The sequence below is a fragment of the Lissotriton vulgaris genome, chromosome 2_1, assembly GCF_964263255.1.
Source record: "Lissotriton vulgaris chromosome 2_1, aLisVul1.2, whole genome shotgun sequence".
Classification (NCBI taxonomy): domain Eukaryota; kingdom Metazoa; phylum Chordata; class Amphibia; order Caudata; family Salamandridae; genus Lissotriton; species Lissotriton vulgaris.
In genome coordinates, this window is record NC_141687.1 from 167,033,708 (window position 1) to 167,059,514 (window position 25,807).

The window sequence follows — 25,807 nt, forward strand, 5'->3', positions numbered from 1 at the left end:
TCCGACCATTCACTAAAACTTCTTGTCTATACTTTCCCAAAATGTGGGGTCCAGTAGTGAAGTTGGCAAACCCCATGCCAGTCTCACAGACAAGAGTGTGGTCAGGGAACCTGGCTAGGCCATAGTCCTCCTGATTGCCCAAAGTAATGCCCACCACATTCTTGGGGGCACTCCCACCACCTGGGGGATTACCACTAGTGGTAACAGGAGGTTTAGGAGTATTACCTGGGGGTATGTTTCCCTTATTACCATTTTTAGGGCAACTGACATCACTTTTGTAATGACCCACCTGTTTACAGGTATGGCAATAAGGTTTCTTTTGTTCTGAAGGAGTGTTCTGGGACCCACCACCCTTGTTGGAGTTTTGGGGCCCTTGGGAAGTCTTCTCTGAGGATTTATCCCCACCCTTCTCTTGAGGCTTGGTTGATTCCTTTTTCTGGTCACCACCCTGGTTTTTAGGCCTAACCCTGGTTCTGACCCATTTGTCTGCCCTCTTACCCAATTCCTGTGGAGAGGTCAGATCAGAGTCTACCAGGTGCTGATGTAATAACTGGTTCTGACAATTATTTAAGATTTGCTCCCTCATAATTAGATTATACAATCCTTTAAAATCAGTAACCTTACTACCCAGTAGCCAGCCTTCAAAAGCCTTAGTGGCACAATCAACAAAGTCAGTCCAATCTTGAGACTGAGTTTTCTGGGTGTCTCTGAACAGCATCCTGTATTGTTCAGTGGTTAAACCAAACCCATCAACCAGTGTATTCTTCAAGATTTGGTAATTGTTAGCATCCTCCACCCTTGTGGTGAGGAGCTTATCTCTACCTTTACCATCAAAGGAGAGCCACAAGATAGCTGCCCACTGACTTTGGGGAACACCCTGCACAGTGCAGGCTCTCTCCAAAGCAGTAATCCATTTGTGGATGTCATCCCCTTCTTTAAAGGGGGGCACTGTCTTATTCAGGTGCTTTTTATCAAAACTCCTTTCCCTATTGCTAGGATTATTGCTGCCACCAGTGGGGACTGCCCCACTCAATTGTTGCTCTCTAGCAAAGGCAAGCCTTTCTTTGGCCAGGGCAAGTTCTTCCCTTTCAATCCTCAGATTGGCTGCCTTTTCCTTTGCCTCATACACTCTCCTCTGGGGAGATGTCATTCCCCTTTGAGAGGAACGTTGAGAGCCATTGGTATGAAGGGATCTGTTAGAGCCTCTAGATAGAGACCTAACTCGTCCATTCCCAATGTTAAGCTGACCTGAGAGTGGCCCCAGGGCTCCCCTAGAGTCCCTCTCATGTCTGCTTAAGTTGGTCCGGGTTAGTCTACTGACCTCTACCTGTCCCTTATCTGCCTCATCCCCAGACAACTCATCCTCCTCCTCAGCATCATCTGCCTCATGGAGGGGATGGATATCAAAGGGACCCTGTAAGGAGGGCAAACTTCCTTCTGGATTAGAAGGGTCTGGGTTACCAGCCCTACTGGCATCATAAGCCTCTAAGAGACCAATCAGAAAGGAAGTGGTGGGGTTAGACCCCTGTTTTAGTTTCCTGAGAGTACACACTTGTCTCATCTCATGGAAGCTAAGAGCAGCATATTTAGAAGTGACCTGTGGAAGGTCCACTGACACAAGGGGATACTCAGAGTTTCCTCCTTTGTCTGACATGCTGATTCTAGTGTGGTGTAAGTGATGCACCTACCTACACTATGTGTTTACCTACTGATCCCTTGCTAAGAGTTGCAGCCAAGGTGTGCTAAGCCTTGAGGAGCTACAACAGCTGGTTCAGTAGAACTCAGAGTATTCTAAGCTTTAGTTATATGTACCTAACAGTCCTTTATGTGATCTTTCAACAAGATATTCTTAGGATACGTGTGGTAAAACAACAGCAAGCTCAAATCCCAACCGCTGCTCACCAATGTGGGAAGGTGGCCTGATATGCAGTGCTCACTATTCTAGTGAACACTATGTATCAGTCCAGCAACCCTTATTGATGATTGGTTGTAAGTCAACCTTATAGACCAGCTATCCTAGTAGCGTGGATACGAGCAGTCTAAGGCTAAAGACTCGAGAGGGCGCGTTAAGCCAGCTGTTTACCACACATATACCCCTTGAATACCAAGTGAAAGGACACCACACAAGTGTTATGAAAATAAACAGTTATTTATTTAAAGATCACAACAGCCCTGTACTCTTTATGAGGACAGGGTACTAAGCACAAACCAAAACTCTTACAAAAATACTTAAGTTAGCACAGTATATACAAATGCCCGAGGGGCACGGAAAACCATATACTCTGAAAGTGGAATGCGAAATTCCTAGCAGGTAAGTACAGTACTAATAGCTTTTGGAATCGCTAGGACTTGACTAGGGAATCGTTAGATTATGTCTAGGAGGCCTAGGGGACTCGGGTGCAGTGTGTGCACTCTCACGCGAGATGCGGGACAAAAGTCTATGGTAGCTAGGAATTAGAAAGTTAGTGTTTCTCGGGCGAACCCGACCTGGTAGGGAGAAAACGAAAGTAGATTCTGACCCTTGGATAGTGAGGCTATGCTGGGGCACCGAAATGCCGAAGTTACCTAGCCCAGGGGCTGCAGCTGCATAGGTCTGAAAAGACGTCGGGAATCCTCGTAGACGGACCAGGAGCCGGAAGAAAAGATGCTGGCCGGTGACCAGTGAAGAAAGTTCAGTCGGATCCAAGCCTGGATCTTGAAGATAGATGACACCTGAAAGCAGAGGGGACCAAGTTCGAGACTACTAGCCAGTAGTCAGTGGGCACCAGGAGGGCACCGGATGGTAGCCACCTCGACTAGGTGAGTGGGTGACGCTTGACTCGAAGATCTCACGGACCAGGAGGCGTTGTCGGCGACCAGGATGGAGGATCGAGCTGTCCCACGAAGATAGAAGCTGTCGGCGTCGCTGGACCCAGGATTGGGCAACAAAGCCTTGGCAAATTCAAGCCCACGCGGTGGACCTAAAATGGCGTCTGGAGTGGACCAGGAGGGTCCGGGGTGCCTCTCTTGAAGAAGGAAGCAAAGGCCAGCCTGGAGCAACCAGACCAGCAGTCGTGAAGTCGTTGGGCGTCGTTCAGAGGGCCACAAGCCAGCCGGCTAGTAGCCAAACAACGCGGTGCACAGCAAACAGCAGAAGGGCCCCACGCAGATCGTGGAGATGCAGGGGGGCTGATCTTGGGTGCTGGAGCTGCGCAGGGTCGGGGCTTCTCGGACCCCAAAGCACTCACCAGTGGAGGACACGGTGGGCTTGCAGTAAAGATGTCGTGCAGTCTTGGCGATCGTCGGTCCCTTGAGGTCTCGTCGCACTCACGGTTCTCAGCTGGGCTGTAGAGGTGAGTAGAGGTCAGAGGGGCCAGGGAAGCCGGGTCTCGTCGAGCTGGGTCGTCGGATTCGTGATGAAGGACTTGCAGCAGACCGCAGTGTTCTTTAGGATGGTGCCTGCGGATGCAGGGTGACTACTCCTTAGCCACAAGGGAGAATCTTGAAGAAGAAATCGTGAAGTCCTTTCGAAGAAAGTGGTATCTTGATTCCAAAGATGATCTAATTTGAACAGGGGGCCCGCTCCTATCTTTATACTAAAAAAGGGGGCTGACCCGGTGACTAGGTCCTGCCTATGGGTGGGACCAGGAGGGGGGGTGGTTACACCCCTCTCCCCTGCCGGACTTCCCCAGGCCAGGGGCTGGTGTGCCCCTGGAACTGGTTCTGACTGGCCTATGCGTAGTGAGCACCGGGGTGCCACTCAGCAGTCACCTTCCTGAAAAGCCCTGCCTACCCGGGATACACAAAACCATGTCTGGGACGGTGCTAGCACCGCCCCGGACAGGAAACCCTTTGTCCAGGCCTCCCTCGCTGGAAGGACTCCCAGCAGCAGGAGGTCAGACTCGTGTCTGTGGTGGCAGCATCCATTTTGTGGAGCTGAGGCTTCAGTTAACTTTAACCGGGGTTCACAGTTACATACATGTCGTGTCCCTCTAGAAGGGTGGAATGCTAACCCCGTCGCCAGAATTGGCGAGGGGTTAGTATTCCAATTCGTATGACACCTTACTCGACATGTTTTGATAAAGCAATACCAAAGTTAGCATTTAACCGCGAGGATTATAATGCACTTAAGAGTATATGGTATGCGATATCATGGAACAGCTATTAGGACTTGGTTCCGCAAGCTGCAGACAGGCTCAGCTCATGCCAGAGCACCATCTCACACGATTCCAAGCACTCTGCCTTCAGGATTGTCAAGGCCTGCCATAGGAGTGACTGATAGGAATCTGTGTGTCCATTTTAGGGTTAGGTATAGGTATACTACACCTACAGCAAAGGGTGATTACACGACTTTGCCCCAGCTGTCATGCAGCCAGTTGTGTCAAATTTAGGAGGCCAGCCAGGGGTGGCATAATACATGCTGCAGCCCCTGGCAGCCCTGGGTACACCTATGCCCTGAGTTACAGGGTCTGATAAGGTGGCCCAGTACCAATTGGAAATGTACCTAGGGTACATGGAATCCATTTTAAAGAGAGAGCAGTAGGCCTGGGGTCCTGATTGGCAGGGTCCCAGGTCGACTATGTCCAAAACCAGCTAAAACACAGGGCAAAAAGTTGGGGGCAACCATAGTCAGGATGTACCTTCCTACACCCGTGACAGCTGCAGCAGTCTGAAAGAGAGTTCTGAGAACAGCCTGTCCTACAGCAGCTTGCTGTTTGGAGTGTACATCTACGCAGTAGTGTTTGGTAAATCTATGCATGGTGGTCCATGTGGCTGCTCTACATATATCCTCTAGAGGAATGTTACCCAGGAAAGCCATGGAAGCCCCTAACTTGCGTGTAGAATGCGCTCTAGGAGGAACTGTTAACTTGCGCTTAGCCTTTTGATAACAGATCTGGATGCATTTAACAATCCACCTGGCTGTACCTGACTTGGAGATGGGGTTGCCCTTATGTTGTGGAGAGAAGGCAACGAACAGCTGTTTAGTTTTTCGAAAGTCTTTTATCCTGTCGATGTAATACAGGAGAGCCCTTTTGACATCTAAGGTGTGCAGTGCTCTGTCTGCCACTGAGTCAGGGTTAGGAAAGAAAACTGGCAGCTCTATGTTTTGGTTAAGGTGGAACTGCGAAACCACCTTTGGCATGAATTTAGGGTTGGTGCGAAGCACCACCCTATTTGCATGAATTTGCAGGTAGGGTTCTTGAATTGTGAGGGCTTGCAGCTCACTGACCTTCCGTAGCGATGTAATAGCTATTAGGAAGGCCACCTTCCAGGTAAGAAACTGTATTTCACAGGAATGGAGTGGCTCAAAGGGTGGCCCCATGAGTCTGGTGAGAACGATATTTAGGTTCCAGACTGGTGAAGGAGGGTGTCTGGGAGGGATTACTCTCTTAAGTCCTTCCAAAAAGGCTTTAATGGCAGGCACCCTGAAAACGGAAAGGTGCTGCCTGTTTTGAAGGTAAGCGGCTATGGCCGCCAAATGGATCCTGATTGAACTGTATGCCAGGTTGCATTGGTACAGATGCAATAGGTAACATATGATGTTTGCGTAGATGCGTTCAACGGATTAATGTCATTGTTGGAGCAGTAAATAAAAAAACGCTTCCATTTGGCTGCATAGCAGGCCCTGGTAGTGGGACGTCTTGCCTCCTTGATGATGTTCATACACTCAGGAGGCAAGTTCAGGTATCCAAACTCTATGACCTCAGGAGCCAAATCGCAAGGTTCAACTGTTGGGGATCTGGGTGCTGAATGTCGCCATGGCTCTGAGTGAGGAGGCTGGGAGTGAGGCGCAGCCGCTGGTGAGGCACCACTGAACGTTCCAGGAACGTGGTGTACCAAGCTTGCCGTGCCCACGTTGGAGCAACAAGGATGAGCATCATGGAGTGTTGTCGCAGTTTGCGCGCCACCAGAGGTATGAGGGGGGCTGGCGGAAAAGCATACGCAAATCTGCCTGACCAGTTCATCCATATCGCATTGCCCTGAGACTGCGGGTGTGGGAACCTGGCGGCGAAGTTTGGGCATTTTGCGTTCTCGCTTGTGGCGAAGAGGTCGATGTCTGGATGACCCCACTGCTGGAAGTATGGATGGAGTACTGATGGGTGGATCTCTCGCTCGTGCATCTGATGACTGTGCCTGCTGAGCAGGTCCGCCATTTGGTTGTCGACACCCGGGAGATGCTCCGCCATGAGGAAGATGTTCCTCTGAATGGCCCACTTCCACATGCTCTGTGCTAGGTGAGACAGCTGCGGGGAGTGCGTGCCTCCCTGCTTCTGGATGTAATACATGGCGGTCATGTTGTCCGTCCGGACTAACACGACCTTGTTGCAGGTGCAACTTGAATGCCTTCAGTGCCATGAAGATTCCCATCAGCTCCAACACATTGATATGCATCTTCTGCTGTTGTGATGTCCAGAGTCCCTGCACTGTGAAATGGAGAACATGCGCTCCCCAACCCTGGAGAGAAGCATCCGTCGTTAGCACTATCTGTGGAACATGCTCCTGGAACGGTCGTCCCCTGCAAAGGTTTCGTGGATTCCACCAATGCAGAGAGTTGTGAGCACGACCGGTAACCAACACTAGGTCTTTTAGATGGGCATGAGCCTGGTTCCACTGTCGGGCTAAGCATTCTTGAAGGGGACGCATGTGCAGTCTCGCCTGCGGGACTATGAATATGCAGGATGCCATCATACCGATCAGTTGCATGAACACCTGCGCTGGGAGGGATCGCTGAGGTTCGAACCTCCGAATGAGCAGCTGCATGCTGTTGACCCTGGCAGGATTCGGCTGCGCTGTGGCCGACTGGGTGTTTAGTGTCGCCCCTAGGTACTGTTGCACATGGGCTTGTTGCAGGTGAGACTTCGCATAGTTGAGTGAGAACCCCAGACTGTGTAGGAGGTGAATGGTCCGCGACATATCGCGGCCGCACTGCTTGGCTGAACTGGCCTGAACGAGCCAGTCGTCCAGGTAGGGATACACGTGAACACCTTGCCTGCGAAGGTGCGCTGCCACAGTCGCTAAGCACTTGGTGAAGACCCTGGGAGCAGTAGTGACCCCGAACGGCAGAACCTTGAACTGGTAATGCTGATTGTTGATAGTGAACCTGAGATATTTTTTGTGACTTGGGTGAATGGGAATGTGGAAATATGCATCCTTGAGGTCCAGGGTGGCTAGGAAGTCGCCCTGACGGAGCAGCGTCAGGACCTGTTGTAAGGTTAGCATGTGAAAGTGCTCTGAAAGGATGTATTGGTTGAGGGGTCTGAGGTCTAGAATGGGCCGCAGGGACCCGTCCTTTTTTGGAATCAAGAAGTACAGAGAGTACACCCCTGTACCCTGCTCTTCTACAGGCACGAGTTCTATGGCTCCTTTTTGCAGCATGGAGAGTACTTCTTGCTGCAATAAGTGCGTGTGCTCTGCGGACATAGGACGGTTTCTTGGGGGTATGTTGGGGGGGGGGTGGAGGTCAGTTCTAGACAATAGCCGTACCGGATAAGTTGTCTCACCCACCTGTCTGTTGTAATGTCTTCCCAGATTGGCAGGAACTGCTGGAGTCTCCCCCCGACAGGTGTTAGATGGTCGGGGGGCAGTGACAAGAAGTCACTGTTTGTTGGGAGCGAAGGATCTGGCGTTGTTATTGCCGCGTCCTCTCCCTTTGGCGCTGTTCCCACGGTATCCACCCCTGGTGTTTTTCGTGTAGGTAGATTGCGTGCTGCCCTTGGCGTACTGGGAATGCTGTGGAGCCTGTCCTCTTGTTGCTCCCCTGTTACCGGAGCGACGAAAGGAACTGCCCCGAAACTGCTGGGACTGCAGAGCCCCCATGGATTTCGCCGTCTCAGTGTCTTTTTTCATTTCCTCGAGTGTTGTGTCAACCTTCGGTCCAAACAGGAAGTCCGGGTTAACCGGCTGATTGAGAAGAGTAGTTTGGATTTCGGATTTAAACCCTGAGATGCGCAGCCATGCATGGCGTTGCAGCATTACGCTAGTATTAATTGCCCTTGCCGCTGTGTCTGCTGCGTCCAGTGCGCATTTGATTGACGCATTGGAGATCAATTTCCCCTCTTGTATAACCATTTCTGCACCTTCTCTGTACATATCAGGCATGTGCTGCACTAACTGTTCTAGTGTGTCGTAGTGCGCCCTGTCGTATCTAGACAACAGGGCCTGTGTATTGGCTATTCTTAAAATGTTAGCAGCTTGCGCTGCCACACGCTTTCCAGACGCTTCAAAGATCTTTGACTCTTTGTCCGGAGGGGGAGCTTCACCACTGGATTGAGAGTTAGCCCTTTTGCGTGCATTAGCCACCACGAGGGAGTCCAAGGGGAGCTGGCCTTTGATATAGGTGGGGTCCACTGGGGCAGGCCTGTTTTTCTTGTCGATCCGGGGGTTGATAACCCTGGCTTTGGTTGGCTCCTTGAAAATGTCCGTCGCATGCTTGAGGACCCCTTTAAGCATGGGCTGAGTCTTAGTGGAGCGTCCAGATGTGGAGAAGGTGTCAAATAAGAAATCCTCATCCACTGGCTCGGCATGCATGTCGACGTCATGGTTAAGGGCTGCCCGCTCTATCAATGCTTTAAATGCCGCGGTGTCCTCAGTTGGAGATGGTTTAACATTGTAGGACTGGGAGTCCGGAGCGGTATGGGGGTCATCAGGGTCATCGCCTTGATCCCCTGCCCCTGACCATTGATGCGAGTCATCTTGATCAGTGTCTGTGTGGTAAGAGTAGGCCATTTGGCCATAGTCTGCATTCAAGTCCTCCTCACTCTGTGCTGGAGAATGAGCTATTAGTTGCGAATAGTCCTGAAGTGGTTCAAAAAGAACCGGAGAGGTAGAAGAGACCATCTTCTTTTTGAGGGGAATCCTGTAACCTTCCAAGGGATGTTCAGGCGCGATCTTCCGCTTGTGGATTGTAAGCCTGCCCGACTTCGAGTCAATAAAGACTTTTGCCTGGTTGTCATAAGAAGGCTCGTGATAGACGACCTGTTCGTGTGTGGACTTGGAGGACACCTCTGACGTCTTGGAAGCCTCAGCGGTTTCATGGCGTTCGAGATGCTTTGGGCGGGCCGTAGCCGGAAGGCCAAACTTTATTTGCTTCGACGCCTGTGTAGGCCGCTCGCTTGACCGCGTCGAATCGAGCTCCCGGCGCGTGGCGCCCCCATCCTTGGGCGTCGACGACACTTTCGGGGCGTCCTTGGTTGTGTGTTCAACCCGTTTTCCAAGCACAGCCTTGAGTCCTGAGAGGTTTGGCTCGAGACATTTTTTCAACTGAAGGCCTGTGCCCTTCTCGCCATGTTTGGTCGTCGACGTCGGCGCCGACGCCGAGCCCTTCGAGGCGACGTGCTTGCTGGTCGAGGCCTGCTTCGATGTCCCAGTCTTGGAGCCGACGGGCATCTTCGACGCCGAAGGATCGTCGACAGCCTTCGTGGGAGTGTGCGTCGACGTCGAACCGACCACCATCTTGAGTAGTTTCGGGTTCGATTTCAGCTCCGCCTGTTTCGGTTTCGATTTCGTAGAATCGACCGATGGCTCCTTCGAAAGGGTCTTAGCCTGGCTTGGGCGCGGGGCTGTAGACCATGTGGAAGGATCTTGGCTAAGGCCTTTCGGCGATGCCTCGACCGGAGCCGGAGGGGGCGGAATGTTACTGATAGGCCCCGTAACTGCGGGCGGGCTCGGCTCTCCACTGGAGTCGTCATCAACGGCCCCAATGGCCTCATCGTCGTCCCCTACCTCGACGACGTCTTGGTCGTGGACGTATTCTTCGGTTTGCTCATCCACCTCGAAATTGGAGTCCTGCTCCGACGCCGGTTCCGACATTTCTTCGGGAACGTCTTCTCCTTCTTCTTCCTCATCTTGGAAGAGTTCCTCGTCTCCGGCATCGAAGATGTTCGCAGGTGCTGGGGCCGACTGCCTCGCCCCGCGTCGAAGTTTAATAGTTTTCTTTGAGCGGAACTTCGAGCAGGCGAAACATTTTGACTCGTCGTGGTCGGGGGACAAACATGTATTGCACACTGGGTGCACATCTAAGTTAGAATGTTTTGAATTACAAACAGGGCACCGCTTAAACGGGGTCCGTTCCATCGTCGATGTAGTCTGGGCCTGTGTTGTCGCAAAAAATTCCTTCTTTCGACGTCGATTGAAGAACTCAAAAGGGACAGGCACCGAACGATACAATACCGACGCTGTGAAGGCCTTTTGGCCTTAGGGGTACAAAGAGTACAAGTTTTGGAACTGGAGTCGAGATAAGTACATCCGAACCCAATGGCGGAAAAAAACAATCTGAGGATGCACATGTGCACTGTAGTCCAGGGGAGGAGCCACCTATCTCGTGATACTTCGAAGACTCTTCCAGGACAACAATGTGCAATCATCCGGACCCATCACTAGGCGGCGATCTATGCACAGATATGAATTCAGCAGCCCTCATGCCTCGAACATATTTAAATACTTATAAAGACCAAATATTTAAATGCTGATAAAAACAACCTGTACTACATACATATAACATCAAAACATGAAAAACTACCATCAAATATAATGAAAGTACAATTAAAACATTTGCTCACATGTAATTTCAGAAGTTTGAAATTCAGACTTGTACATCAATCATTTGTGATACTCATATAACAAGTATTATTCCATAAAGAGCAATGCACTTGAAGAAACAACTTTTCAGTCTCTTGCAGACTCAGCACACCAATAATATGGCTTATTGCCGAATAGAACGAAACTTGTTGGCTGCTTTTTAGTAAAATTTTGTTCAGATGTGATAATAAAGGACTGAAAGAAAATACAAAGAGACTGAAAAGTTGTTTGTTCAAGTGCACTGCTCTTTATGGAATATAGCGTTTAAATTTGTGAACAGTGGCATCAAAGGGCAACAGGCGCTGAGAAGTGTGTACACATTATCACTCTAATATTTTCAGTACAACCATGAGGTGCTTTGCTATAAGTCTGTTGCTGAAGTTCTTTTGTGTTGGAGTCACTCATATAACAAGTGTCCAACTCGTATTTTAAGCAAATGCAATAAATATACTGAATGTTGTTCTCTGTATTTGAACTGATGACCGGAGTGGACCAATGCTACTGACACATTTTTTAACCGTCTTTTCAACGTTCATCTGTACTCTGTACAGTATCTACTAACTTGGATGACTGAATTTGAGTGCATTCAAACACTTCTTGTGTGCAAAGTAGGTGAACTTGCCTGGTCGAAATTGTAGTTTAAAACTGCACACACAGGCCCTGAAGTGGCAGGCCTGAGACAGGTTTGAAGGGTTACTCATGTGGGTGGCCCAGTCAGTGCTGCAGGCCCGCTAGTAGTATTTGATTTACAGGCCTTGGGCACACATGGCACACTGTACTAAGGGCTTATTAGTAAATCAAATATACCAATCTTGGAGAAACCATTACATTTTAGCCACAGAGCACATGCACTTTAGCACAGGTCAGCAGTGGTAAAGTGCCCAGAGTCCTAAAGCCAGCAAAAATGAAGTTCAGCACACAGTCAAAAACAGGAGGTCAGAAGCCAAAAGACAGGACAAACCATGCCGAAAGATGCTAGGTCTAACACAGACTTCAGAGGAACTTCCTGACTCTGAAGTATGATAATTTGATGTTGACTGATAGGTACTGGAGGATAGGCACTGAAATGCTCATGACCAGTTCAAATCACTATACTGACTTGAACTGTGTGAATTCGTCCCTTCACAGAGCAACAGTGTTGTTTAATGTAGATCCCTCTTGTACAGTGACTGTTTAATCGTGATGTATAAAGGAGTCGTGTACTGGAAAAAGGTCTTTGTCAATATTAATTCATCTGTAAGTGTACTTATCAACATATTCATTCATCTGTAAGTGTACTTATCAACAATCGTAAATACTTAAAATATTTAGACGGTTAAATGAAACCTAGAGGGGTATTTGTTCCTCAATGACAACAGTCATTCAAAAGGGCATTCTCTTTTGTTCCTAATTATCAGCACTTGGAGGCAACATAGGATACTTTTTATTGTTTGAATCAACACAAAGGTCTCTTAATGTAAATACCAAATCAGTGAAGACTTTATGCATCATTGCATAGTTTACGGTCTATGTAGTTTTCCTAAAAGGTGTTCCTCAGAGTATCTACCTCTTCAATTTGCACCCCATGAAAACGGAAGAATTTGCTGGATACTCCGCAAAAGCCATCCCCATACTGTTTGAGCGTTTCTGGGAAACTGGAGGTAAATAATACACTGTGCCTAGGCACCTTAGAGAAAACCCCAAAAAGCCTGCTCAAAAGGTCTACACTATCCAGCGTCCTTAAACTGTGAGCAAGAAAACATCTACTACTGCCCAGCACCTCAGGCACACTGGGGAAGAGTTGCATCACATAAGCCATAATCATCTGTAACCTCAGGAAAGAATTTGGATATGAATGACTAGAGATCTGTAGATCACTCTGTATTTCTTGTCTCCTTTCATGGGTTTGATTTCTAGGGGACTAAAGTCTCTGAGGATTGCAAGGTATTTGATGTTTGGTGTCAGGGACTGCAGAAGTGGTAGTTAGCAGCAGAACTGTGGTGGAAGGAACCTAATATCATTCTTCAAATCTGCAAAAGAACACACACATGTCTGAATCATTTTTTTTTTTTTTTTTTTTTTTTTATTTATTTTATTATGCAAAGATAACAGCACAGTACAATGTGCGAGGAGCCCTTCGCCTACAACCCTTCACAGGCCGGCGGTGGACTGCCTCGCCACAGTCATGACACTTACATTTAGCAAGCAGAAGGACCTGTAGATCAGGGCGTAGGTCTCAGTGGCAATACAAATCAAGCAGGGCAACCCCCGCTCGCTATTCCTTACTGCGTTGCAGTGTGCATTGCGCGTACCTTAAACAAAAACTGTACATTTTTATCATTTTCTCCCAACTAACCTCCCAACCCATGAACCCCCCCCTCCCACAACCGGTCCCATGTGTGTGCTTCTCGTGTGTGGTAGTGTGCATCCCAGTGGCGTGTACGGCTCGTGTCAGTCACCGCTTCCCAGCATCTCAGCAGGGGCTCTCTAATATCCCATACAGGCAGGGGAGTGGTGTCCTTTCCCCCCCGAGGCGTGTTACAGTGCAGTGTAAAAGTCTATCCGGGCTCCGTGTGCAGTTCACTGTCTAGGTCTTCCCCCTCTCCCTCCGTGGAGGCGTCCCCTTCTATTCCGGAGGTTAGGTAACTCTGGTACAGCCCCCAGAAGCTCTTAGGGCGGCTTCGGGGCGGGAGGAGCTCGCTGTATGTGTCTGCTTGCGTGTTGCAGTATTTCATGTCGCAAGTCCACCTCTTCAGTGTGGGGAGGGGCCCTCGCAACCAGCACAGTGCCACCACTCTTTTCGCAAGGAGCATGCCCATGCTCACCAGCCTCCTCACCGCGATAGGTATCTCTTTCGTGTAACCCATCAGTGCGAGGGCCGGGCTAAGGGTCAAGTCCAGCTCCACTATAGTACTAAGTTCTGCGAATACGCATGCCCAGAACTTCTGAACTCCTGGGCACCACCAGGCTAAATGCAGGAAGTCCGCCACCGGCGCATGACATCTCTCACAGCGGGGCGAGTCACGTAGGCCGTACCTATGCAAGCGTTCCGGCGTGTGATACACCCGCTGCAGGAATTTAAAGTGGATCAAACGGTGCCGCCCGTTTAGGGAAATGCGCCTGGATGCCGCGCAGCAGTACCCCCACATGTTGTCATCAACTGGAGTCCCTAGGTCAGTCTGCCAAGCTAACCGCGCCCTAGTGTAGTGTAGTGCCGTGTGCTCATGACCTATCGTGTAAAGCCTAGAAATCAGTTTCTTCGGGTTCTCGGTATCTATGATGTATACTAGCTCCGGGACGTCAGGGGGTTCCTCAAGGTCAGGGCCCAACAGCTCCAGCAGCGCACTCCTCACTCTATGATACTGGAAGCGTTGGAGTGCCGAGGCACGCACTCCCTCGTGCGCGAGTTGATCCCACGTCTTCACCTTCCCTTGCACAAAGAGGTCGCCCATGGTGCGTACGCCTAATTCGTTGAGAGCCTTGTAGACACCGGGTTCCGCCAATGTTGGGAGCCATAGCGCCCATTGTATCGGCATGTTGGATGCGTACATCAGGACTTTGTCTTGGCGCTGCAGTATAGAGTGCCAGGCATGATTAGTGGACAGGAGGGAGTCCAGCACTCCCACTCTGCGGTCTTTGGGTCCGCATATGGTCGCTGGGAGTGGGGTGGGGTCCGCAAACAGCCGCTCCAGGATCACATGCGGGATGTCCCGGTTACCGTGAATCCAGGTGTGCAGATGGGAGGCTTGCGCAACCCGGTAGTAACGCTCCAGGTCCGGGGCAGCTAGGCCACCCTGCTCGTACGGCAACTGCAGCACCTTCCACTGCACTCTAGGCTGCTTGCCAGCCCACGCTAATCTCACCAGTAGTTTGTTCATGGTAGCAAAGAAAGCCTTCGAGAGGACCATCGGGAGGTTATTAAAAAGGAACAGAAATCTAGGGAGAATTACCATTTTCATCATAGCTATTCTGCCCATCAGTGACAGCGGAAGCTTGATCCAAACCTCTACGTCATCTACAAGTTTGCTGTATGCTACCCCGTAGTTTTCCCTCATCAGCACATCAGGATCTGTGTGGAGCATGATGCCCAAATACCTCACTGGTTCCGTGGACCAGTGGAGCGGGTAATCCATCTCGAATGGTTCTGTGATAGGGGTCAGTGGGAAGGCCACCGACTTTGGCCAGTTGACCTTTAGTCCCGAGAGCGCGCCAAATCTCACCACTTCTCGTAAGACCGACGACAGGTTATTGGCGGGGTCTCTAATGTACAGCAGAGTGTCATCTGCGTACGTGGATATGCCAAGCTTGTATGTAGGGTAGCTGATGGCCTCATAGGAGTGGTATTCCCGCATCGCGCACGCCAGTGGCTCCGCCACCAGAGCATATAGCAGCGGGGAGAGTGGGCATCCCTGTCTTGTGCCCCTGCTGATGGCGATCGGCTCCGAGACTGCGTCCCCTAGCCTGATCCTCGCCGTGGGCAAATGATAAAGCGCGCCCAGGAGTTGGAGGAAGAGCTCCCCCAGTCCCAGCTTCTTCAGTACCCTGCGCATGAAGGGCCACTCCACCGAGTCAAAGGCCTTCTCCATGTCGAGGAACACCGCCATGGCTTTTGTATCATGCCTAGTGTGCTGCATGGCCCCCAAAACAGTGCGGAGGTTGTAAGTGAGGTTCCTTGCTGGGATAAACCCTGCCTGCTCCGGGGCTACCAATTCCGGGGCCACCAGTGCCAGTCTGGTCGCCAGGACTTTCGCATAAAGCTTAGCGTCCACATTCAGCAGGGAAAGGGGGCGGTAGGAACCTGGGAGATCGGGAGGCTTGCCCGGCTTCAAAATTGTGACGATGAGCGCCTCTCTCATCGAGGGCGGCATAGCGCCGTACTCGCAAATCTCGTCAAAGAGTGTGGAGAGGTAAGGTAACAGCTTGTCCTTGTATGCCTTATAGAATGCTACCGACAGCCCGTCTATCCCGGGGGCGCTTTCGGACCTCATGGTATCGAGCGCGTCCGATATTTCCTCACGGAGTATAGGGGACATCAGGAACTCCCTCTGCCAGTTCTCGAGGAACGGCATCTTAATGTAATCTAAATAGTGGTCAATTTGGTCCTCCACCCCAGTGATCTTGGTAGTGTAGAGGTCCCCATAGAATCTCCTAAATTCCGCTAGAATGCCGTCCTCCGTGGTGACTCTCTCCCCCCCCGGAGTTTGCATTTCCGGGATTGTTTGCCTACGCCTAGTGCCCTTCATTATCCTAGCTAGCAGTGCTCCAGGCCGTTCACCCTCTCCATAAGAGCGCGCTGACGCATACTTTCCCAGGTGCCTAACCTCTCTATCCGCTTCCTCCTGGAACTCTTTCATTAGGTCCTGCAAGGTCCCATCCCCGAGTGGTGTCGGGTTCAGAAGCTGGCGGCGCTCGCAGTCCGCAATCTGCCCCTCAAGGAGCTTAAGCCTGTTCCTAATAGCTTTGAGAACACTGTAGTGTTTCGCCATGGCTACTCCCCTGACATAGACTTTGAATGCCTCCCAGACTGTCCCAAATCTGTCGACTGAGCCTACGTTAGTGGCAAAGTAGGTATCAATGTCCTCCCCCAGGTCTGCCCTAAATGCCTCATCTAGAAGTGAGTATGGCGGGAAGCGCCACGTGAACGGAGGGATCCTCTTCTTGGGAGTGGTCAGCACTAGCACTACTGGGGAGTGGTCCGACAGGGTGCGGGGGAGCACACTGCAGCCCTTAACCATGGGAAGCAGCGTGTGCGTGGACAGCCAGTGATCTATCCTGGTATGGATGTTATGGTACGCAGAGTAGTGTGTGTATCCCCCCTGGCCGTTATGCCTATCTCTCCAAACGTCTACCAGCCCTAGGCGCAACATTTCAGCCTGCATCTGCAGAGCGGCCGCCGCCGGGCGCCGGGGGGGGCCTGCCGACCTATCTAGCCCTGAGTTGAACGTGAAGTTGAAGTCCCCCCCCCAGAGCATTCTATCGGTGGGGCATTCAGCGCAGTGGCTCGCCACTGCCGCAAAGAAGTCAGGGGAATCGTAGTTTGGGCCATAGATGTTCATGACTAGTATGTCGTGGCCCTTGCCTACGCACCTGCTCAAAACAAATCTACCCTCCGGGTCAGCTTTCAGCAGTGTGAGCGACAACTTGGATTTCGGGTTTACCCATGTAAGGACCCCCCTTGCATGTGTGGTGAAGCCCGCGTAGGTGGCGTTTCCCTGAATCCCCCTGTGCGTGAGCATCTTGCTGGTGTCGGGCAAGTGTGTTTCCTGCAGCAGCGCCAGATCTATGTGGTGTCGGAGCAGGTATTGGAGCACCTTGCGCAGTTTTCGGTAATCATTTAACCCCCTAACGTTCCACGTAACAGCCTTGAGGGTCTCCGTGTCACTCAGCAGGTCGGCATGTGATGCATCAGCCATAGTCCCTAAAGGAGCAAATAGGCAGCAAGGCCCAGCCATTCACCGCCCCTCTCCGTCTACAGCATTCGCCTACGCCCTCCAAGTAGCACAACAGTTCAAAGCACAGTCCGGACCCCTTCCCCAAACAGTTCTGAACCCACAGGCCCCAATTCCCCCCCCAACCACAGTCCGCCAACCCCAACCTGGCGTGAACGAATCCCCCAACTCTCGCATCCCCCCGCCTCCCACAGTCACTCAACCCCCAACCTGGTGTGACCGAAATTCCCGTGTCCCTCCCCCCCCCCACTTCCCTACTCATGCAACAATTCCCCATTTCGGCTCAATCCGAGCCGTAACCGCAGTGCGCGCTGGGGCAGAGGTAGCCTGTGTAGTCCTTTTGTCGTCCTCCTCCCCACCGGGACTATCAAACAGTGTCCTTCAGCTTGCCCCTTTGCCAGCGCCTCGGTTACTAGGTCTAGCAGTATCCACACTACGCCATAGTTCAACAACGTGTTGGCAATCCCGTCCCCCTCATCCCCCCACGCCCAGAATCCTCAGCACATTGCAGTGTCCCGCTTTTGGGAGTCAAATCGCGGCAAGGGCAGTTTCAGTAGCACAAATGCCGCATCCCGGCGACCCCAGTACATAACACACAAATCTCACCCACAGTTCAGCGTGTAGCAGTCCAGGGCCTGTGGCCGTGCGCTCCGGGCAGCCATCTCCCATTAGTTCAGCGAGGGGACGTAGGGGCACTAAGGCGCTCAGATATACGGGTTGCACTGCTTACCGCCCTCTGTAACTCAGTCTTGTTCCTCGAGGTCCCCAGTGCAGTTCCGGTCCGCCGTGTGTGGATTCGGACTCCCCCGGGCCTCCTTCATCCAGACTTTCAAGGATTTCTGCAGTTCTTTGGGATCCGTGAAGAAGTGCGAGTGTCCCTGCCTGTTGATGCGTAGTCTCGCTGGGTATAACATAGCGTAGTCCAGGCCCAGTTCTCTAAGTTGTTGTTTGTATGGAACAAATCTTCTTCTTTCTTCCTGGACCTTTGAGGTGAAGTCTGGGTATAGCGATATGTCCATTCCCTCATACTGTAGCTTGCCCTTTTCCCGGGCTGCTCTGAGGGCAGCGTCTCTGTCCCTGTAATTTAATAATTTCGCTATTATCGGCCTAGGGCTGGCGCCCGGGGGAGGCCTCGGGCCGAGGGTGCGGTGGGCGCGTTCCACTATAAACATTGGCGAGAAGGTGTCGTCCCCTAGCATCGTCTTCAAAAGTTTTTCAATAAACAGCTCCATTTTGCCCGTTTGGGTCGATTCGGCCACACCTGTGACGCGGATGTTGGAGCGCCGGGAACGCGCCTCTAAGTCCTCCGACTTCTCCTGGATGATCTGAAGCAACCTACCAAATTGTTTACGATCCGAATCCCACTCGGTTTGGGCCTCCTCAGCCTCGGTGAGTCTGCGTTCTGCCATGTCCAGCCTCTCCGCATGCTTGTCCACTCTTTCTGTCATCCGGTCCATTCGGTAGGCCAGTGCGTCAATCTTACTTCCAATGGCTGACATACCTTCCTGCAGCCCCTTCTCCATAGTGTTGAGCATCTCTTTTATCTCAGCACATAGTGAGGGGCTCTGACCGCTAGCCGTGTTCGGAGATTGGGCGGCCGGTCTTTCCGGTTCCTTCTGCCGTCGCTGCTCGAACGCCAGCTTCGTTTGGGTCCGGTCCCCCTTGACCATGGTGAAAGTTCGAGGGGGGAGCGGGTCTCTCCGTTGGGGGGGCCCGCTGTGGTAGAGAGTGGCGTCCGTGGAGTAACTAGTTGGGCTGTGTCTGGAGTGCAGCCTGCCGGGGCCCGATGGCCTCCAGTGTCCACTATATGTCCCAGGGCGGTAAGGGGAGTCCGCTCTCGTAGGAGGGGAGCTATGCCCACAGGAGTCTGCTAGCGCCCCGACCAGTGCCCAGTTCTCCTTATCTGTGTGGCCGGATGTCGATATATGGGGCCCGGGCCGAGCCTACCTCCAGGGCGCTCCGCGATCACCACGTGGGCTGCAACTTGCTCCGCAGCCTCACCGGCGTCTCCACCGCCGCTCCCGCCGGCTCCCAAGTGTGTGCCAGCACCTCCGGTGCGCAGTTCCTCAGCGCGGGGCAGTCAGGGGGCCAGCCGCCGTCAGGTGTTTTCAGGCGCCCAGCCGGCCACTCGCCGCCGCCGCACGTCGGGTGACGTCGCTCGGCCTCGCCGAGTAGGAAAGACCGGGGATTCGGGCCTGGTCCGGCGTCAGCAGGGCAGTCGGGCAAAGTAGGGTTTCCCTTGTCCGATTTCGGCCAGAATTGCAGCCGGAGGTCCGCTAGTGTCCGCGGGGACGGCGTCCGCTGGTTTCACGTGTGGGGCACCGCTAGAAGAGGATAAATGCCGGATAGATGGTGGCGCTGGCTCGGAGCTTCGCACTTACGCGTCCGCCATTGACGCCGGCTAGCTCCGCCCCCCCATGTCTGAATCATTAGGGGGCCCATACATGTTGGAAACCACAACATGCCTCATCCATCAAAACCACTACTTAGGACACGTATGTCCAGCCTCATATTTTCTGAAGACAGCTTATCCAGACATCCTATTGTCCTCAGGCAAGCTAATCTTAATTTCAGAGTTGTAGAGGTAATACTAGGTGGCAGTTCCCCACCTCCTCTCACTAGAGGAGATGAACCAGTCCCTGGCCACCCATATCCCACCTTACAGCACTGCATGCTAGGTGAGCCAATCATCTAAATATGGTTTAACAAAAATCTATTTTTTTTCACAGATGGATAATACCATTGTTATGCATTTTGAGAAGGTTCTCAAAACCAACTGAAACCTGAAATGCAACATTTTGGCACTCGGGAATTCCCAAAGCGGTCTGGAAGCAGCACACATTCACTAGCTTTGGCTAAAATCACACATTTTGCTGACATTTCTGTCAGTGAAAGTTCCGAAATCTGTGGGGAGTCACAAAAATGTTGCCACCCAGGGATTGCCACCTAGACGACCTCAGACACCAGCAATAGGAGAACAGCAGCTGGAATAACTTCAAGTGGAGGCGGACAGGAATTAGCCAATGGAAGTGTCGAAGAACCATGCAGATGAACTGTTGGAATTACTGGAGGTGGTGTGGCTAATGCGCCTGGATAAGGTCTTCTGGAACAGTGATGGAAAGAGGGTGGGATCAGAGATGCAATGTTGTAGATCTCTACCACAGAAGGCATTACCTTTCTTGTCAGAAAGTAGGTCCTTAAATATGTAAATCTGTATAGTCTGAAATTGTTCTGTGTTTCAACGCTGATTGTTGTTTCAAAATCATGAAGCCTATCAATTTGAATGCTTTGGTTTTTTCAATGAATGATGTCTTAAAGACAAACTGTCCTTCAGCGGTGAACAAGTAACCACTTTACTGGTCTTCGGCATCATGCTTCTGTTAATATTGATGTCAATCTGCGTAATTGTACATGTATATTCAAACTCAGGCTACTGTTGTCGAAATCTCCTAAAATGACCTCCCCGTCAACCCAGAGTAAGAAACACATGGTCAGGCAGCCCTGCGACCTAGGACCGAGGCTGCTGATTGACAGATCACAGGTGGGGTGGCACGTAACCAGCCGGACAAACATGCAAACAGGAAAAACCCAGACTAGACCCACAGATATGCAGCAACTCCACACTCCACAAAGGTCCCAGGAGATTGGCCCCAATAAAGCACATCTGGCCAGAGGGGTGCACATGTTCGTAAAAACAACATGAAGTTAGGAACACTCAGCACTTAGAGCACAGCACACACAGTACATGCAGTGATCACGTGCTCACCATGACGGACATATAGACACTTCAACCATTGTCCTTCATTGTGTCCATACAAGGTCAAGAACCACCTGCATTCAGTATCAGGTGGCCTGATGTACACCACATGACTAGGCCCGCATCCTTTCTCTAAATTAAGATTTAAATTGCTTTAGGGTGCTCCACAGACTGTATATAATGGCACTCATAACTAATGTATGTTGAGACAGTCTTCAAACATGTTTCTATGGATGTTTCCTGGCCAAAGTTTTAATTAAACCAACTTTTCCTGTTTTGCCAAATGCCCCTTGTCTTTTGTTTTTTCAAGAGAAATTCTCATTCCAGCAACATTTTGGCTAGCCAGCCAGGAGAGAGTGATTTTTCAAGCCCGACTGCTGTCTGAAGGAAAAGGATCCAGGTCAAAAGGATTCACATCTGCGCAGCACGGAAGGTGAGTAGAGAAACAAATGATTGAAAGTTACACAACAGCTTCAACAACCAACAACCAACGCAAACCACGACCGAACAACCACCCCCCACCACCACCCTCCACGCCTGGACCCCGATCAGCACCGAAGACACCATCCGCACGATGAACTCCATCCACTCCGGATCGCCGACTGACCCCTGCCCTCACCACGTCTTCAACAAGGCCGACGCTGTCATCGCACCCCACCTACGAGACATCATCAACACATCCTTCGACACCGACACCTTCCCTGAGAGCTGGAAGCACGCCGAACTCAGCGCTCTACTCAAGAAACCCACAGCGGACCCCACCGAACTCAAGAATTACCGCCCTATCTCGCTCCTCCCGTTTCCAGCCAAAGTCATCGAAAAGACCGTCAACAAGCAGATGGCCGCCTTCCTCGAGACAAATGGATCCCTCAACCCCTCACAGTCTGGCTTCCGAGCCAACCACAGCACCGAGACCGCCCTCATCGCCGCCACCGATGACATCCGAGCCCTGATGGACAACGGAGAAACAGCGGCCCTCATCCTCCTAGACCTCTCCGCGGCATTCGACACTGCCTGCCACCGCACCCTAGTACAGCGCCTCAGCAACATCGGAATCCAGGACAAGGCGCTGGAATAGATCATCTCCTTCCTCGACTGAAGAACACAGAGAGTCCGCATACCACCGTACAAGTCAGAGGCCACCGAAGTCATCTGCGGCGTCCCTCAAGGATCCTCGATGAGCCCCACCCTCTTCAACGTCTACATGAGCCCCCTCGCGGCCATCGCACGCCAACACAACCTCAGCATAATCTCCTACGCCGACGACACCCAGCTGATCCTCTCCCTGATCAACGACCCCGCCGCCGCCAGAGCCAACCTGCACGAAGGGATGAAAGAGGTAGCCGAGTGGATGACGACCAGCCGCCTGAAACTGAACTCAGACAAGACGGAGGTCCTCATCCTGGGCTCTTCACCCTCCGCCTGGGACAACTCCTGGTGGCCTCCCGCCCTGGGCACCGCACCCAAACCGACAGACCATGCACGCAACCTGGGCTTCATCCTGGACTCCTCCCTCTCCATGACCAGGCAAGTCAACAACGTCTCCTCGGCGTGCTTCAACATCCTACGCATGCTTCGGAAGATCTTCTGGTGGATCCCCACCGAGACCAGGAAGACCGTCACCCAGGCCCTCGTCACTAGCCGACTGGACTACGGCAACGCCCTCTACGCCGGTACCACCGCCAAGCTCCAGAAGAGACTCCAGCGGATCCAGAACGCCTCAGCCAGACTCATCCTCGACATCCCACGAACCAGCAACATCTCCGGACATCTGAGAGACCTACACTGGCTCCCCGTCAACAAAAGAATCACCTTCCGCCTCCTCACCCACGCACACAAAGCCCTACACGACCAAGGCCCGAGCTACCTCAACAGCCGAATCAACTTCTACGCTCCCAAACGCCACCTCCGATCAGCCAACCACGCCCTCGCCGCCGTCCCCCGCATCCGTAGAGCGACTACAGGAGGAAGGTCCTTCTCCTACCTGGCCGCCAAGACCTGGAACTCCCTCCCGACCGACCTGCGCCTGACCCAAGACCACCTCTCCTTCAGGAAGAAGCTGAAGACCTGGCTGTTCGAGCAGTAGCGGCACCCCCCTACCCCCACCCCCAGCGCCTTGAGACCCTACGGGTATGTAGTGCGCTCTATAAATGTCTTTGATTGATAAATGTCTTTGATTGAAAGTTCTGCTGAATCTGCAGTGCAGAGGTCCATCCTGAAGCCGCCATCAGAGGGTAAGAGACTACGTCTGATCCTTGGTCCCAGCATTAGGCGTATGGCAAACTAAGAAGAAGCACAAAAAGTTAACCTGAGCACCCTACCACAAACAGAAATCTGACATATTTCTCACTTCATGTGTCCAAACTGAGTAGTCGCAAGGCAGCCTCAGGGGTGGTCCCGTGGAGGTTACCTTTCTTCAATAGTCAGCAGGTTAGGAAAGGTCAGGGTTGTTTGTTGCGTGCACTGCTGGGTGTGATACAGGGGTGAGGCCTCACCGCTTAGATCACTGGGCAACACAATCAATCAATCAGGAGTTTGTTAAAGCGCAACTACTCACCCGTAAGGGTCTCAAGGCGCTAGGGGTGGGGGGTGGGGGGGGGGGGGGTGCAGGTTCCATTCCATCAAGGAGGGGGGTCTATCGAAGAGCCAGGTTTTGAGGTTTCTTGCGAAGATGGGGAGCGATGTTTTCTGTCTGAGGTGGAGCGGAAGGGCGTTCCATGCTTTGGCCGCGAGGAAGGAGAAGGAGCGGCCTCCCGATCTGGTCTTTCTGGTGCGCGGGACCTCGGCGTAGGAGAGCTGGGCTGATCGTAGGGTCCTTTGGGGTGCGTGGAATTTGAGCCGGCTGTTCAGGTATGCTGGTCCGGTGCCATGGAGGGCCGTGTGTGCGTGGGTTATCGTTATCGTTATCGTTAGGAGGTTTTTGTAGAGCGCACTATCACCGTAGGTTTCCTGGCGCTGATTGGGATACTGAAAGTGGCAGATTAGAGTTTATCCAGATTGGGGGAAAAGCCAGGTTTTAAGGGACTTACGGAAAAGGATGAGTGATGTGATAGATTTGAGAGAAAGGGGGAGAGAATTCCAGAATGTGGGGGCAAGATATGAGAAACTACGGCCACCCATCCTCGTAAGCTTAAAGGGTGGGATGACCAGGAGGTGAAGATGAGAGGATCTGAGAGTGCGGGGGGGCAGTACGGGGTGATAAGAGATTTCAGAAAACTAGGAGAAGGGCCAGTGAGGGACTTGAATACTAGGCAGCCGGTCTTGAAGGCTGCCCTGAGATTGATAGGGAGCCAATGCAGTTTAGCAAGGAGGGGCTTGGCCGACTGCCATTTAGGGGTCCTAAATACAAGACGCGCCACTTGGTTCTGCACGACCTGCAGCCTGTAGAGCAAGGTTTTTGGCAGGCCATGATATAGAGAGTTGGAAAAGTCCAAACGGGAAAGGACTAAGGCCAGAGTGACTTGAAGTAGGACTGCGGGGGACAGGAGGTAGGCGACCTTCCTGATCCTGCGGATCTGGTACATGCAGGAAGAGAGCACTGCCCCCACCTGGGCCTTGAGGGAGAGTTCGGAGTCAATGATGACACCCAGGCTCTTCACGGATGTCACAGGGACAGGGGGAGGGCCGAGTCCAGAAGGCCAAAAGTGTGGACCCCAATAGATGGAGCTCCTGCCAGGAAGAAGGAGCTCTGTCTTTCCAGGATTCAGCTTAAGCTGATTTTGGCTCATCCAGAGAAGAATATGAGACATAACAGAATGAAAATTAGAGACAGCAGAAGGGGTGGAGAGAGGAAAGATGAGTTGTAGGTCGTCAGCGTAGTTAAAGACGGTGACGTCCCACTGCCTCAGAGAAAGAAGAAGGGGGCGAAGATAGAGGTTGAAAAGGAGAGGAGACAGAGAAGAACCCTGGGGGACACCGCAAGTGGAGGAGACTTTGGGTCCACGAAAGGTCCCCAGACTGACCGTCTGAGACCTACCAGATAGAAAGGAGTGGATCCAGGCCAGCGCCGGGCCCTGGAGGCCGGCCTGCTCGACACGGCGGATGAGAATGTCATGATCCACCGTGTCGAACGCGGCCGACAGATCTAACAAGACCAGGGCCTGGGGGATGCCCTTGTCGGCATTGCCTCTCAGAGTGTCGAGCACGGCTAAGATGACTGCCTCCGTGGAGTGGCCGGGTCGGAAACCGGCTTGGTTAGACTCCAGGAAGTTCGAATTTTCGACAAACTGTGAGAGGCTAGCCGTAACATGGGCTTCCAGGATTTTGGCGAGATAGGGAAGGAGGGAAATAGGTCGGTAATTGGCTGGGACCGATGGGTCGGCCCCCGGCTTCTTCAAGAGAGGAACTAAAACGGCCTCCTTAAAAGAGCCAGGCACTGTGCCCGAAGAAAGAGACGAGTTCAGCAGCGGAAGAATGCTTTCAGGAAGAGAGAGGCAGATGTCTCGCAGTATAGACGGGGGGCAACAGTCGTCCGGGGAACCAGACTTGACCCGGGTAGCTAGTTTTGCTAGGGTGGTCGAGTCAAGAGTAGGGAAGTGCAGAAGTGAGGAAGAGTTATGGGGGACCGGAGTAGTAACAGCGTCAGGAGAGGGGGTGGTGATAGAGTCCTTAATCATAACAATTTTTTCAACAAAAAAGGAGCTAAGGGCATTGCAAGATTCCTGGGTAGGGGCCTGGATGGGGAGAGTCCTGGTGTCAGTGGTGAGTTCCCCAATCACTTTGAAAATTTCTTTGGATTGAATGGGTGCAGAGAGAATTCTTTCCGCGATATATGCAGATTTGGCCGCAATGATGGCTTTCTTATACTTGTTGCGTGCGACCAAGTAAATCTCCCTGCTTGAGGTGTGATAGTCCCTTCTCCATCTGCGCTCCAGTTGGCGAAGTTCAAGGTGTTGCTTTTTGAGATCGGGGTTATACCACTTCTGGGAGTGATTGTGCCGTGACCGAGGGAATTTGGTGAGGGGGGCTAAGATGTCGCTAGCCGAGACAAGCCAGTGAGAGAGGTCATGAGCTAGCTTGTCAGTGCTGAGGTCAGACGTGAGGGAAGGGCGGGATTTCGAGAGGA

General features: G+C 52.1%; 1 protein-coding gene across 1 annotated transcript in view; it reads right to left on the minus strand.

The window, feature by feature from the left end:
• HSF5 (heat shock transcription factor 5) overlaps nt 1–25,807 on the minus strand; it is a 1,034,495-nt gene that overhangs the window by 27,504 nt on the left and 981,184 nt on the right. The gene's annotated exons all lie outside the window — the stretch shown is intronic.